Source organism: Lissotriton vulgaris, unplaced genomic scaffold (genome assembly GCF_964263255.1).
Source record: "Lissotriton vulgaris unplaced genomic scaffold, aLisVul1.2 SCAFFOLD_680, whole genome shotgun sequence".
NCBI classification, from domain to species: Eukaryota; Metazoa; Chordata; class Amphibia; order Caudata; family Salamandridae; genus Lissotriton; species Lissotriton vulgaris.
This window is the reverse complement of record NW_028248178.1, coordinates 589678-605002: the sequence shown is the minus strand read 5'-3', so window position 1 is coordinate 605002 and position 15325 is coordinate 589678. Positions and strand designations below refer to the sequence as shown.

Sequence of the window (15325 nt, the reverse complement as noted above, 5' to 3'; positions counted from 1 at the left end):
GTGTAAAGATACACCGAATCCCATTCCGTGGTCTGAAGAGTGTCAGAAAAGTTTTTCCAAATTGCGTAATGCATTGTGTTCAGCTCCTGTGTTGGGTACCCCCGACTACAGTAAGCCCTTTACACTGTATGTCCATGAGAAAGAAGGATGTGCATTGTCAGTGCTGACACAGTCTTTCGGAGACAAGCAGCGTCCATGCGCGTATTTTTCGTCGACTTTGGATCCGGTAGCTAAGGCGTTGTCAAGTTGCTTAAGAGCCACAGCGGCAGCAGCTGTTTCTATTCGACAGTCTGCTGGTTTAGTGATGAATAACATGTTGATTGTGATGGTTCCACATGCAGTGGACACTTTGTTAAACAGGACCAAGACACAGCACTTAACTAGTGCTCGATTGTCAGGTTACGAGTTGACACTGTTAGCAAGTCATGTGCACATAAAGAGGTGCAATACGTTGAATCCAGCCACGTTGTTGCCGATTTCAGTAGAGACAGATGATGTTGAACAGCATGATTGTTTTATCAGGACAGAGGAAGAAACGAAAGGGAGAGTAGATCTTAGGGACACTCCTCTTACTGAATGTGATGGTACTTTATGGGTGGATGGTTCATGCTTCAAGCTTCCGAATGGTGACACGACTGCGGCATATGCTGTTAAGACTTTGCATACGATTGTTGAAACTGCACGTATTCCACATAATTCTGCTCAAGCAGCAGAGTTGATTGCACTCACAAGAGCGTGTGTGTTGTCAAAAGGAATGAAAGTGACCATATACACTGACAGTCAATATGCTTTTGGTGTGGCTCATAGTTTTGGACGTTTGTGGCATGAACGTGGGTTTCTGACTTCGCATGGAGCTAAGATACAACATGGTCAGTTGGTGAATGAGCTTCTTGAGTCACTTACTTTGCCGTTACAAGTTGCGATTGTGAAATGCAGTGCACACAAAAAGGTTACTGATGATGTTGGTCGTGGCAATGCATTTGCTGACGAAGTCGCAAAAGAAACAGCAAAAGATGTGTTGGTGACGTTGGAATGTGTGAAGATACGATAGAGAGTGTGAGATCTATTCAAGCTGAAGCTACAGAGAAAGAGTTGAGCGTGTGGAGAGAGAGTACGGGTAAATTGGATGCAAATGGTTGTTGGGTTGAATTGTCAGAGCATCAGCGATGGTTGTTACCCGATGCGTATGTGCTTGCGGTGGTTACAATGGCGCATGGAATGGCCCACATCAGCGTGAAAGGGATTTGCAAGTTGTTGGCTCCAGTATGGCAAAACACTGGAATTCCTAAGTGTGCAGAGAATGTGGTCAAGAATTGCATGGTGTGTCTGAAATACAATCCTGGTAGGGGGATCCCAACTCCAGCTGGTCATTTTGCTCCTCCTACGTATCCGTTCGAGGTTTTGCAGCTAGATTTCATCCACATGGAAAGGTGCAACAATTTAAAATACGTACTCGTTGTTGTTTGTGCCTTTTCAAGATGGGTAGAAGCATATCCCTTAAAAGACAACACTGCCTTATCCACAGCTAAAGCCCTTGTCAAAGAATTTTCCCTAGATTTGGAATGCCGAGAATGGTCTGGAGTGATAATGGGAGTGAATTTGTGGGTCGAGTGATGAAGAAAGTATGTGAAGGGCTAGGTATCCAACAAAAATTCCACGCTGCAAATCACCCCCAATCAGCTGGACTAGTAGAGTGCTATAATGGCACACTAAAACTTAAATTGGCCAAGATTCAAGCGAGCTCTGGTCTTAAATGGCCTGACGCTCTGCCTTTAGCACTCCTATCAACAAGAATGACTGTGCATTCACGAGTGGGACTTAGTCCCTATGAAATCGTGTTCGGCCGCCCGGCCAACATATGGGGAGTGCCAAGGCCGACAAAGTTCAGTGAAATCGAACACCCTGTTTTGCTTGATTACTTGTATGAATTGACGGCTAAATTGCGTGTTTTACACCAACAGGTCCACGACACTCTGCCTCAGGTCTCTGAAGCTCCAGGACATCCGATCGATCCTGGATCCTGGGTGCTGGTTAAGAATTTTCAGCGAACAAAGAATGACCAGCCCTGGTGGACCGGCCCCCATCTAGTCCTTCTCTCAACGAGATCAGCTGTTCGAGTGGAAGGAAAGAAAAACTGGATCCACGGCATTCATTGCAAGAGGGTCCCTTTACCTCTGCCGTACGACCGGTGGGTCCAGGAGGGTGTCGCTGACTCAGAGACTGAGACTGTGCCTCGTTTTCTGCCTTTTAGCGATGCACGTGTAAAAGGAACAAATTCTGAACGTGAAAGTGACAATCTTTTGCAAGGAGCTGTGCCACCATCAATTCGATTGAACACTACAGAGCCTGAATTCTTGTTCCAGGACCAGACAGTACCTGGAAAGAGCCGTTATAATCTGAGACCTAGAACTATGGACAAATAAAAAATTCTTTTCTTTGCTATTTTTGAAAGTGCAGCTCTCTCATCTGAGAAACTTTATTATTTTTGTTTTTCGAACCGCCATCCGGGTTCAGCTGTAGGGTCGCGGTTGCCCAAGTCTTTGGGGTGAAGCTGAAGACGTTAGGTCGACAGTTCTGGTTGGTCTGAGGGAGTTGCCCTGGACTGACAGAAGCATTCCTTAGCATAGAACACCCTACCATCGCGAGCAGCATTTAGAGAGGATGGAGTTTTTCGAGATGGAGAGACCTCCCAAAACAATGAACTTTAAAGCCAAAATATGTACAATGATGACCAGAAAACGATTTTTGATAATATGCATTTTCATGTTGTTTAGTGTAATGATGTTTTTAATAGGATATGTTTTATTCTCTTTTCAAGTGACATTTGCACCCACAGCACAGCCCATTCCTCCTTCTACTGTTTCCTCCCATTCTTTTCACCCTTTTCCTGAACACGAGTCCGCTAGAAGATTAGAATTTGCCAATAACTCCTTCGTTCAGCTCTTGCACCAACAACAATTAGTAGTGAGCACAACTAACTGTTGGGTGTGTGGTCCTATGCCTCATACTAATGAGAAAGGTTTCCCTTATCTGGTCCTGCCTTTCAGCCATAATGGTTCTGTGTGGGCATACAGAACGATGTTCATCTACGCACATGAAGCCAACCCCCTACGTTCTATAAAAGACAATCCAAAGAATAGTGCTCTAGTCAAGGGTATAGTAGATATGATTAGAGGAGCTATTTCCTATTAAACTATCCCGAGAGATGAGACACTAGCATATATTGGATGGAACGTAACAGGATATGGAGTTACTCTGAGTGAGAACCAGCGAGCAAAGAGATCCTCCCCGATTTGGATTGTACCCCATCAGGGTCACCTATGTCTGCAAGGTAATGGCAAGAATCCTAGAGCTCAGTTAGGGAAAAGTATTTGTACTGAAACATATGTTTTTGCATCTCAGACTTCCCCTTCGTTCCTCGCAGCTAAAGGTACCTATTTCATCTACCATGATAATGCCTATACATGGTTGCCCCCTGACTTCTCGGGCGCATGTTTTGTTTCGTTCCTGCTGCCTCCCACCTACACGGCCGCGGGAGATTACCATAAGACAAGGATAGTTAGAGGTGTCATCAGTAAAGAAGACACTGCAGGACAAGAATTTGGAGATTTCGTAAAGGGTTTTCTGCCATTTTGGGGGCCTATGGTTAACAGCAGGAACATAAGGCAATTGACAAGGGTGGTTGAATCCACTGTAGTTGAAACCGCCGGTGCCCTTAGTAATTTGACTGCTGAGCTCCAGTCGGATCGCCTTATGACTCTTCAGAACAGGGTCGCATTAGACGTCATACTTGCAGACTGAGGTGGGGTATGTAAAGTGATCCAATCAAGTTGCTGTGTTTTCATTCCAGTTTACGCTCCAACAGTGTACCAGGCCATTTCCAAACTGCATAAGATTTCCGAATCTATTCATGTGGATTAAGGAGATTGGTCGTTGATGGGATGGTTCTGGGAACTGATATCCGCCTGGGGTTGGAAAATTCTGATAGTCATTGGGATGATCTTAGCAATTCTTTTCCTGTTCTGTCTGTGCATACAGTGTGGTCCTGCAATATGTGGCCTCTGTGCTACATCGTGTGTAAGGAAACATGTATCAAGAGACGAGCTAAGAAATAGGATGATGCTACAGCAACATCTCAATGACTTTATGAATACAGACCTGGACTCAGATTAGCATGAGTATAGGTTATTGCCTATGTAAGGGCAAATGGAGGGTCTGTGGTTCTGAAAATTCTGGACCTGTGTTATAAACATCGTCGTATCATGACGATTTTGGTATCAACAGACCGAAAATGACGAGTATACTATGCACAAGCAATTTCCCAATATTCGGGTGACAAAATCACCCTGAAATTTCCGTCCTGAACCCTCGGGTTCCATTTTGTGAACGGCAGCCATTTTGTGATTGCCCTCACATAGGCCAATGACTAAGGCCAAAACCGAGTCTGAAGGACACGTACACCTTTGCTGTCTTCTCTGTGACCTGGGCAAGCTGACTCCACTGCCTGAAGCCAAACCTGTTCGACCAGTTCCTTTCCCAGTGGCCGAATGAGATTAGTATCAAGGCACAACATATCATAAACCTTTCATCGTACACAAACCATGCCTAATCTCACACACACCTGTCCCTGTTTTCTTTCTTTATGACTTGCTTTACGAGGAGGAGGTGCCCGTTTTTATTGCGGGTCCGTTGATATCTGATGAAAATAGTGGGCCTTGCCAGGTAATTGATTGTGGGCTGGTCAAACTGAAATATGGGCTTGTCATCATGACTCTGCTTTTTCTTTGTAGTGAAAATATGTGAATGGTCAACTGTAAAATAAGGAATGTTTGCCTAAAGCATAATATTCTGTATAAAAAGAGAAGGCTGGCTTTGTAAGATTGAGCAGTCTCCTGAGAATATACACCGTGTTGTACTTCTAGGATAACTGTTATTGGCTGCAGCCAATAAATTCGATCTTTGACTTCACCTAGAAGACTCTGTGTTTCTGTAGTCTAAAACAGGAAGGACTCGAGGTCATAGGGTGTGTCCCTGGCACCGCTGGGTTCTTAAAAACCCAGTACTTCAGGTGAGCTGCTTGTTCACCCTGGCCTCAGTTACTTTGGTGAACATCAGGAGAAGAGAGACAGGCCGATCCTTAGAGTTAGAACTGCTGTGACTACTGGAGCAGACATCTGGAAGTAATGTTGGGTGAAACACTATGAATGGCTGCACGTTGAGGTGTGACGGACAGCAAGTACAAGAAGGTTGGGCAAGGATGTGTCCCAGAGTAATTACCAGAGCCTGCGATGAACTCAAACATTCCACCCATCATTTCTCTTATTCCTAAATACGACAAGTGTGCATAGATGTGGGTACCGTGCTCGATGCAGCACTGAAATCAAGCTGAACCCTAGAGTCAGGGCCCAGCTGCGGGTCCCTTGCTCTCTGCACCACTGGAATCAAGCCAGACCCTACAGTCAGGGCTCAGACGTGGTCCCGTGCTCGCTGCACCGCTGGAATCAAGCTGCACCCTCAGTCAGGGCCCAGATGTGGGTTCCGTGCTCGCTACACCTCTGGAATAAAGTTGCACCCTACGGTCGAGGCCCAGATAGGTTGAAACCAGTCTTGGGTTGCTTCTGTTCCGGTTCAGAAAAGATCTGGATTGGCTCTTCAGGCTGGAATGCTCTTATTGGAAGGAGTCTAAAGCTGATTTGCAGATGCCTGCTTCCTTTTTGAGGTGGCATTGTGGCCAAAAACCAGTTGATCTCCCACTCTGACTTGGCCTGGATGGGACCAGGAGGTGAGCCGGAGTCTAGTGAGCACTAGCATGTGGGCAGGGCTTGTTATAGACCAGGATGTGAGCCGGAGTCTAGTGAGGGCCAGGACGTGAGCCAGGGTCTTGTGTGGACCAGGATATGAGCCAGTGCCTGGTGGACCAGGACGTGAGCCAGAGCTTTGTGAGGACGAGGCCATGAGCCAGGGTCTTGTGAGGACCAGGACGTGAGCTGGGACCTGGAGGACTAGGATGTGAGCCAGGGCCTTGTGAGGACCAGGACATTAGCCAAAGTATGTTGAGGACCAGGATGCTGAGCCGGGGGCCTGGTGGACCAGGATACTGAGCCAGCTCTCGCTCCCTTTGTGAGGTCAGACTAAACACCCGGTCCTTCCTCTCTTGCAGGACCAGGCACGGGCCAGCACAGTGATCCGAGGACACCAGAGCCTGGGGCGCTAGACTTGCACCCTCAGTTTTTCATTGTATTTCTCCCTGAAACAGATAAAACTGTGTGAAATCTCCTTGAGAGAGATCCACGTTCTCTCTGATCTCACTGGACTCACAATCTGCAGAAAGAGGTTGAGAATGTAAGTCCTTGCACAATAACTGTTCTACTCTTCTCTGCCACGATGCCCAGAGAGGTACCAAATATTTCTGTAGAGTGATCCCCGAATATTCATGCCTGTACTTTCATATAATACATAAGTGCATTCTGGGGGTTGTAGTATCCGTTACTTCACTAAAGACAGTGGTTTAAAAAATAAACTCCATGCTTGATGGAGATGTGTGCCTTTGTCATGAGCCATCTGGAGCTCAATAATAACTCTGGGTACTTTTCAAAAACTCGGATTATGAGCTCTTAAAATAAAATGATATGTCTGAAAAGGAGTATCTCTGGGCGGTGAGAGCAGCTGCTGAGGCATTACACACTCCTCCTACCCAGAGGACAAGCCAGGACAGGCCTCTCCTCCTAACCCAACATGGCAGGTTTCATAACAGCACAGGACAGGCCTCACCTCATTTGAATCACCCCACTAGGACAAGACAGGCCTCTCCTCCTACCCGCGCAGGACAGGCTTCACCTCCTCTGCATTCCCTTGGACAGGCCTCAGCTCCTCTGCACCCCTGGACAGGATTCACCTCCTCTGCACCCCCTGGACAGGCCTCACCTCCTCTGCACCCCCTTGGACAGGCCTCACCTCCACTGTAACCCATGGACAGGCTTCACCTCATTTGCACCCCTGGACAGGCTTCACCTCCTCTGCACCCCCTTGGACAGGCCTCACCTCCACTGTAACCGCCGGACAGGCCTCACCTCATTTGCACCCCTGGACAGGCTTCACCTCCTCTGCATTCCCTTGGACAGGCCTCAGCTCCTCTGCACCCCTGGACAGGATTCACCTCCTCTGCACCCCCTGGACAGGCCTCACCTCCTCTGCACCCCCTTGGACAGGCCTCACCTCCATTGTAACCCATGGACAGGCCTCACCTCATTTGCACCCCTGGACAGGCTTCACCTCCTCTGCACCCCCTTGGACAGGCCTCACCTCCACTGTAACCGCTGGACAGGCCTCACCTCATTTGCACCCCTGGACAGGCTTCACCTCCTCTGCACCCCCTTGACAGGCATCACTTCCTCTGCACCCCCTGGACAAGCCTCACCTCCTCTGCACTCCCCTGGACAGGCCTATCCTCCTCTGCACCCACTAGACAGGGCTCACCTCCTCTGCACCCCCATGGACAGGCCTCGCTTCCTCTGCACCCCTTGCACAGGCCTCAACTCCTCTGCACCCCCTGGACAGGCCTCACCTCCTCTGCACCCCCTTGGACAGGCCTCACCTCCACTGTAACCCCTGGACAGGCCTCACCTCATTTGCACCCCTGGACAGGCTTCACCTCCTCTGCACCCCCTTGACAGGCATCACTTCCTCTTCACCCCCTGGACAAGCCTCACCTCCTCTGCACTCCCCTGGACAGGCCTCTCCTCCTCTGCACCCCCTAGACAGGGCTCACCTCCTCTGCACCCCCATGGACAGGCCTCACTTCCTCTGCACCCCTTGGACAGGCCTCAACTCCTCTGCACCCCCTGGACAGGCCTCACCTCCTCTGCACCCCCTTGGACAGGCCTCACCTCATTTGCACCCCTGGACAGGCTTCACCTCCTCTGCACCCCCTTGACAGGCATCACTTCCTCTGCACTCCCCTGGACAGGCTTCACATGCTCTGCATCCCTTCAACTGCGCCCCCTGTACACACCTCACCTCCTCTGCACCCCCCCGGGACAGGCCTCAACTCCTCTGCACACCCTGGACAGACCTCACCTCCTCAGCACCCCTTGAACAGGCCTCACCACAACTGCACCCCCATACACACACCTCACCTCCTCTGCTCCCCCATGGACAGGCCTCACTTCCTCTGCACCCCTTGGACAGGCCTCAACTCCTCTGCACACCCTGGACAGGCCTCACCTCCTCTGCACCCGCTTGGACAGGCCTCACCTCCACTGCACCCCCAGCCCAGGACAGGCCTCAACTCCTTTGTACTCCCCTGGACAGGCCTCACCTCCTCTGCACCTCCTTGGACAGGACTCACCTCCTCTGCACCCCCTTGGGCAGGCCTCACCTCCTCTGCACCCCATTGACAGGCCTCACCTCCTCTGCACCTCTCCTGGATAGGCTGTACCGCCACTGCACCCCCAGCCCAGGACAGGCCTCAACTCCTCTACACCCCCTGAACAGGTCTCACCTCCTCAGCACAGTACAGGCCTCACCTCTTCTGCATCCCCTGGACAGGTGTCAGGGTGCAGGAAAAAGGAATCAAAGCTCTTCTTTGTTCCACAATATCTGCCATTGAACCAGCATTGCAAGGATAACCCACTCGCTAAAGGTCGCGGGTGATTATAGCGTGGAAACGGGCATTCTCTCCTGTACTACCACAGGGAGGACCGTGGTGCAAGTTGCTGGTCTAGTCGTGAGCTCCTGGCCACAGACGCGAGGTCTAGACTAGCTGTGAAGTGCGCCGGTTGATTTTAGAACCGAGGCACTTCACCAACTGATTTTCAGAGATTAGTCATGTTCTTTCTGTAGTCTAGTTAGATAAAAATAGTGCAGTTTTGTGCCAGGCTTAGGCGCAGGTTAGAGCGCTTCAGTGCGTCGGTTAGTTAGTTAGTTAGGTGATTTAGAACTAGAGAGGAATACAAATTTAAAGTAAATAAGAAAAAAGAAATATAAAGAGAAGAATTAATACTTACCCATTGAATACTTCAGTTCCTGATTTCTTCGTCGCTTGGTTGACAGCGGAGGCTCCAGAAGGTTCCTAAGTGAGAAGTAAGAAAAATTCAGAAGATAAGAAAGTAAGGCAGAGAGTGAATGAACGAATGAGTGAAAAAGAATAAATTAACTCACAGAGTTAAAGGGTGCTAAAATGTTGTTTATAATGCAGGTTACCAAAGAATAAAATTCTCATATTAAAGAATAGAAGAGGAGCAAATGCCATAGGCACTATGGGTAAGGAAATATGTATATATATTATAGAGAGAGCGAGAGCAAGAAAGTGGAGATGGAACTGAAGGAAATAAGTAATGGTGTGCTTTTCTGTTACAGCGATTTCCACTCATGCTTGAAGATAGAGAGGGAGTAAGAAAGGCATAAAATGGAGTACGGCAGAAAGGAAGAAGAAGAGTGGAAGAGCCAGAAGGTCAGGCAGTCTCTTCTCTGTCACATTCCCCTTTCCCCCGGCTGGGTTCACACAGCCACTAGTTAACTCTTCAGTTGGTGGCTGTGGGAAAACCAGTGGTGGAATTTGGAAAATCTCATCGTTCTGCTCCTGGGAATGTCGGCACTGTGAGTAACCACGACCCTTGACAGAGTGAAGTGCCCTCGTCAATACTCGCCCGAGCAGAATAGCTGAAGAGTTCAATTTAAAAAATTTAGGAAATATTCTTAAGGAGATTCAACAAGAGTTAATAGCAGTCAGAGAGGAAAATAAGGTAATAAATTTGAAATGAAGGCCCACATTTTCTTAACTCAGTGCTCGTACTTCATGTGTCGGCCCACTGTCTTCCCAGTACACAATCTCGTATAGCATTCATCTTGTCGTATCTCAATGGGGACGCAGCCTGTGGTCAATGCCCCTGGTCACCCAAGACTCACCAATTTTATATAACTTCGAGGAATTCAAGAAAGAGTTTTTGCGACTTTTTGATCGTCGGAAGGTGGCACAGGCTACGGATAATGAATTACTGGAGTTGAGGCAAGGGAATCGAGAGCTTGTCACTCACCTGGCCCAATTTAACAAACTTGTTGTAGAAATTGAATGGCCGGAGGCCAAAAGGGCAGCTTTGTTCTATCGGGGTTTGAAAGATGACTTAAAGGATGCCTTGTCACTGATCCCAAATCGCCCTACAGAAGTTTCAGCTTTGATTGATCTCGTTTTAGAGATAAACTATCGACAAACAGAAAGAAGGGGTGAAAGATTATGTGAATTTCGGCCCAGTGTACCACGCTTTGACTGGGTCAGAGCAGAGGTTGTTAAATCTTGTGATAGAGAACATGGAGTCGAACCTATGCAAATTGGAACTATTAGAGGCCCCCTTTCCAAAGAAGAGAAAGAAAAGCGTCAACAGAATAATCTATGGCTTTATTGTGGTATTAGTGGACATTTTGTAAAGGAATGTCCCAAGAAGCCAAAAACCTTCAAGTAGGAAAACTCTCTGCACCACCAGTAGAAGGAGTTGGGCTGGTGGTTGCTAACAAGGATATAACTCCAGTTTCTCGCCAAGTGGCCAATACTCTACAATCTTCCACTCCAAACCTAATTCTGACGATGACCCTAAGATTTCGAGACAGAGTTCTTTCAGGAGTGGCCATGATGCTGGACTCCGGTGCTACGGGGAACTTTTGTGACCTCAAATATGACTCAAAAATAGGTTTGAAGGCATTACCTAAAAAGAGAAGTGAGGCAGTTAGGGCTGTTGACGGTACTAATTCATCTTCCAACCCAATAACCAGTCACACGGAAGTTGTGGAACTTGTTTCTGTCAAAGTTCAAAAGGCAGAGATTCAATTTAACTTGATTGATGCTCCACAGTTTGGAATCATCCTGGGTTTGCCTTGGTTAACTGAACACAACCCAACAATTAACTGGAGTGATCGACCGTGAAGTTTAACTCAAGTTATTGATTGGAGAATTGCTTCGGAGAAAAGCGGAAAGAGCAAGATGGAAATCCAGCAGCTTTATTATGCGAGCAAAAGATGATGGTGTGTGCGGTTCAAACTGTGAGTCTTATGGTAGAACATCAAGAGTTTGCTGAAGTTTTCAGTGAATCGGAAGCAAAGAAGTTGCCCCCACATCGGTCGTATGACTGCAAAATCAATTTGGAACCTAGATCTAATCTTCCTTGTAGCCGCATGTATGCGCTTACTGAAGCTGAAAACCGTCATCTTAAAGATTACATTCAGAAATACAGAGAAAACAGGTTCATACGACCATCATAGTCCCCCGTTTCTTCACCATTATTTTTCATCCCGAAACGTGACAGAGATCTGAGAATGTGTATAGATTATCGTACCTTGAACAAGATTACAATAAAGAATCGTTATCCTCTTCCCCTGATTTCAGTTCTTCTAGATCATGGGTACTCACAAACTTTCTCTCGGGGGCCAAATTTATAGTGTGGTTTGTGGCCGAGGGCCGCACCTGTGGGGGCGGGGGCAGTGGGGGAGGGGGACGTGTCTAAAGCAAAAAAAACTGAGACCATGAGGTTGAACACAGGTCCCTGCAGCGGACGCTTTCGCCACTGAGCCACCAGACCCAGCACACACACACACACCTATCTCTCTTTCTCTCGCTCTCTCACCCTGACTGTCTCCCTCTCTCCCTCCCTCTGTCTCCCTCTCTCTCTCTCCCTCCCTCTGCCTCCCACCCTCCCTCTGTCTTCGTCTGTCTCCCTCCCTCTGTCTCTGCCTCCTTCCCTCTGTCTTCCTCCATCTGTCTCTGTCTGTCTCCCTCCCTCCCTCTGTCTCCCTCCATCTCTCTTTTTCCCTCTGCCTGTCACCTTCTTTCAACCTCCCACTGTCTGTCACCCTCTGTCTCCCTCCCTGACCCCTTCCCAGTCTCCTTCCCTCTGTCTCACTCCGTCTCCCTCTTCTTCCATCTCCCTCCCTCTGTCTCACTCTCTCTGTCTCACTCTCCCTCTGTCTCACTCTCCCTCTGTCTCCCTCTCCCTCTGTCTCCCTCTTCCTCTGTCTCCCTCTCTTTGTCTCCCTCTCCCAGTCTCCCTCCCTCCTCTGTCTCCCTCTCCCTGTCTCCCTCCTCCCTCTGTCTTAAAGTCCTTGCACATTAACTGTTCTACTCTTCTCTGCCACGATGCCCCAGGAGGTAACAAACATTTCCGTAGAGTGATTCCCCGAATATTCATGCCTGTACTTTCATATAATACATAAGTGCATTCTGGGGGTTGTAGAATCCGTTACTTCACTAAAGACAGTGGTTTAAAAAATAAACTCCATACTTGATGGAGATGTGTGCCTTTGTCATGAGCCATCTGGGGCTTAATAATAACTCTGGGTACTTTTCAAAAACTCGGATTATGAGCTCTTAAAAAAAAATGATATGTCTGGGAAGGAGTATCTCTGGGTGGTGAGAGCAGCGGCTGAGGTATTCCACACTCCTCCTATCCAGAGGACAAGCCAGGACAGGCCTCTCCTCCTACCCCAATTTGGCAGGTTTCATACCAGCACAGGACAGGACTCACCTCCTTTGAATCACCCCACTAGGACAAGACAGGTCTCTCCTACTACCCGCGCAGGACAGGCTTCACCTCTTCTGCATTCCCCTGGACAGACCTCAGCTCCTCTGCACCCCTGGACAGGATTCGCCTCCTCTGCACCCCCTGGACAGGCCTCACCTCCTCTGCACCCACTTCGGACAGGCCTCACCTCCACTGTAACCCATGGACAGGCCACACCTCCTCTGCACCCCTGGACAGGCCACACCTCCTCTGAATCCCTTGGACAGGACTCACCTCCACTGTAACCCCTGGACAGGCCTCACCTCCAATGTAACCCCTGGATAGGCCTCACCTCCTTTGCATCACCCCCACCAGGACAAGACAGGCCTCACCTCTTCTGCACCCCCACAGACATCCTTTAATTACTCTGTACCCCCTGGACATGCCTCACCTCCTCTGCACCCACTGGAAGGCCTCACTTCCTCTGCAACTCTCAGGACAGGCCCCACTTCCTCTGCACACCCTCTGGACAGGCGTCACCTCCACTGCACCCCCTGGACAGGCATCGCTTCATCTTCACCCCTGGACAGGCCTCACCTCCTCTGCACTCCCCAGGACAGGCCTCGCCTCCTCTGCACTCCCCTGGAAAGGCCTCACCTGCTCTGCATCCCTTCGACAGGCCTCCCCTCCTCTGCGCCCCCTTCACACACCTCATCTCCTCTGCACCCCCATGGACAGGCCTCAACTCGTCTGCACACCCTGGACAGGCCTCACCTCACCTCAACTGTAACCCATGGACAGGCCTCACCTCATTTGCACCCCTGGACAGGCCTCACCTCCTCTGCACCCCTGGACTGGCCTCGCCTCCTCTGCACCCCTGGACAGGCCACACCTCCTCTGAATCCCTTGGACAGGACTCACCAACTCTGCATCCCTGGACAGGCCTCACCTCCAATGTAACCCCTGGATAGGCCTCACCTTCTTTGCATCACCCCCACCAGGACAAGACAGGCCTCGCCTCTTCTGCACCCCCCCCAGAGAGGCTTTACCTACTCTGTACCCCCTGGACATGCCTCACCTCCTCTGCACCCACTGGAAGGCCTCACTTCCTCTGCACCTCTCAGGACAGGCCCCACTTCCTCTGCACACCCTCTGGACAGGCGTCACCTCCTCTGCACCACCTGGACAGGCATCACTTCATCTTCACCCCTGGACAGGCCTCCCCTCCTCTGTGCCCCCTTCACACACCTCATCTCCTCTGCACCCCCATGGACAGGCCTCAACTCCTCTGCACACCCTGGACAGGCCTCACCTCCTCTGCACCCCTTGGACAGGCCTCCCCTCCTCTGCGCCCCCTTCACATACCTCACTTCCTCTGCACCCCTTGGACAGGCCTCAACTCCTCTGCATAGCCTGGACAGGCCTCACCTCCTCTGCACCCGTTTGGACAGGCCTCACACCTCCGCACCCCTGGAGAGGCCTCACCTCCACTGTACACCAACCCAGGACAGGCCTCAACTCCTTTGTACTCGCCTGGACAGGCCTCACCTCCTCTGTACCCCCTTGGACAGGACTCACCTCCTCTGCACCCTTCCTGGATAGGCTGCACCGCCACTGCACCCCCTTGACAGGCCTCACCTTGTCTGCACCCCTCCTGGATAGGCTGCACCGCCACTGCACCCCAGCCCAGGACAGGCCTCAACTCCTCTGCACCCCCTGAACCGGTCTCACCTCCTCAGCACAGTACAGGCCTCACCTCTTCTGCACCCCCTGGACAGGTGTCAGGGTGCAGGAAAAAGGAATCAAAGCTCTTCTTTGTCTCGCAGTATCTGCCATTGAACCAGCATTGCAAAGATCACCTGCTCGCAAAAGGTCGCGGGTGATTATAGCGCGGAACCAGGCATTCTCCCCTGTACTACCAACAGGGAGGACAGCGGTGCAAGTTGCCGGCCTAGTCCTGCGCTCCTGGACACGGGCGTGAGGTCTAGACTAGCTGTGAAGTGCGCCGGTTTATTTTAGAACCGAGGCACTTCACCAACGGATTTTCAGAGATTAGTCATGTTCTTTCTGTAGTCTAGTTAGATAGAAATAGTGCAGTTTTATGCCAGGCTTAGGCGCAGATTTGAGTGCGTCGGTTAGTTAGTTCCTGTAATTTAGAACTAGAGATAAATACCAATTTAAAGTAAATAGGAAAAAAGAAATATAAAGAGAAGAATTAATACTTACCCATTGAATACTTCAGTTCCTGATTTCTTCGTTGCTTGGTTGACAGCGGAGGCTCCAGAAGGTTCCTGAGGGAGAAGAAAGAAGAATTCAGATAAGAAAGTAAGGCAGAGAGTGAATGAACGAATGAGTGAAAAAGAATAAATGAACTCACAGAGTTAAAGGGTGCTAAAATGTTGTTTATAATGCAAGTTACCAAAGAATAAAGTAATTATATTAGCCCCTTCGCTGCGGCGGCTATTCCGCCGCAGCGCTATGGGGGAGGCGGGGCTGCGCGGCGCTCCGGTACTAGTGAAGGAACCGCTCCGTCACGGCCCTCGGGTGAGCTGTGCTTGTGACGGAACGGTTCCATCACGGCCCCGCCCGCTCTTTAGAACGTCAGTGCAGGCGCGGCGAGCGGGCCGTGACGGAACCGTTCCGTCACCAGCAAAGCCCACCCGAGGCTCGTGACGGAACGGTTCCGTCACGAGCATGGGAGGGGTTAAAGAATAGAAGAGGAGCAAATGCCATAGGCACTCTGGGTAAGGATATAAAATCGCATTACATAAATAAATAAATAAATATATATATATATATATATATATATATATATATATATATATATATATATTTATTTA

General features: G+C 49.6%; 1 long non-coding RNA gene across 1 annotated transcript in view; it reads right to left on the bottom strand.

Annotated features, from left to right (window-relative positions):
* The window catches only part of LOC147664897 (uncharacterized), a 43747-nt gene extending 28970 nt beyond the window's left edge, over window positions 1-14777 (bottom strand). The window contains exons 1-2 of the long non-coding RNA XR_015305084.1: window positions 14712-14777; window positions 9006-9070 (exon numbers count right to left, since the gene is read on the bottom strand). This is a non-coding gene — a long non-coding RNA (uncharacterized LOC147664897). The remainder of the gene's footprint in view (window positions 1-9005; window positions 9071-14711) is intronic.
* Window positions 14778-15325: the final 548 nt, after the last annotated feature.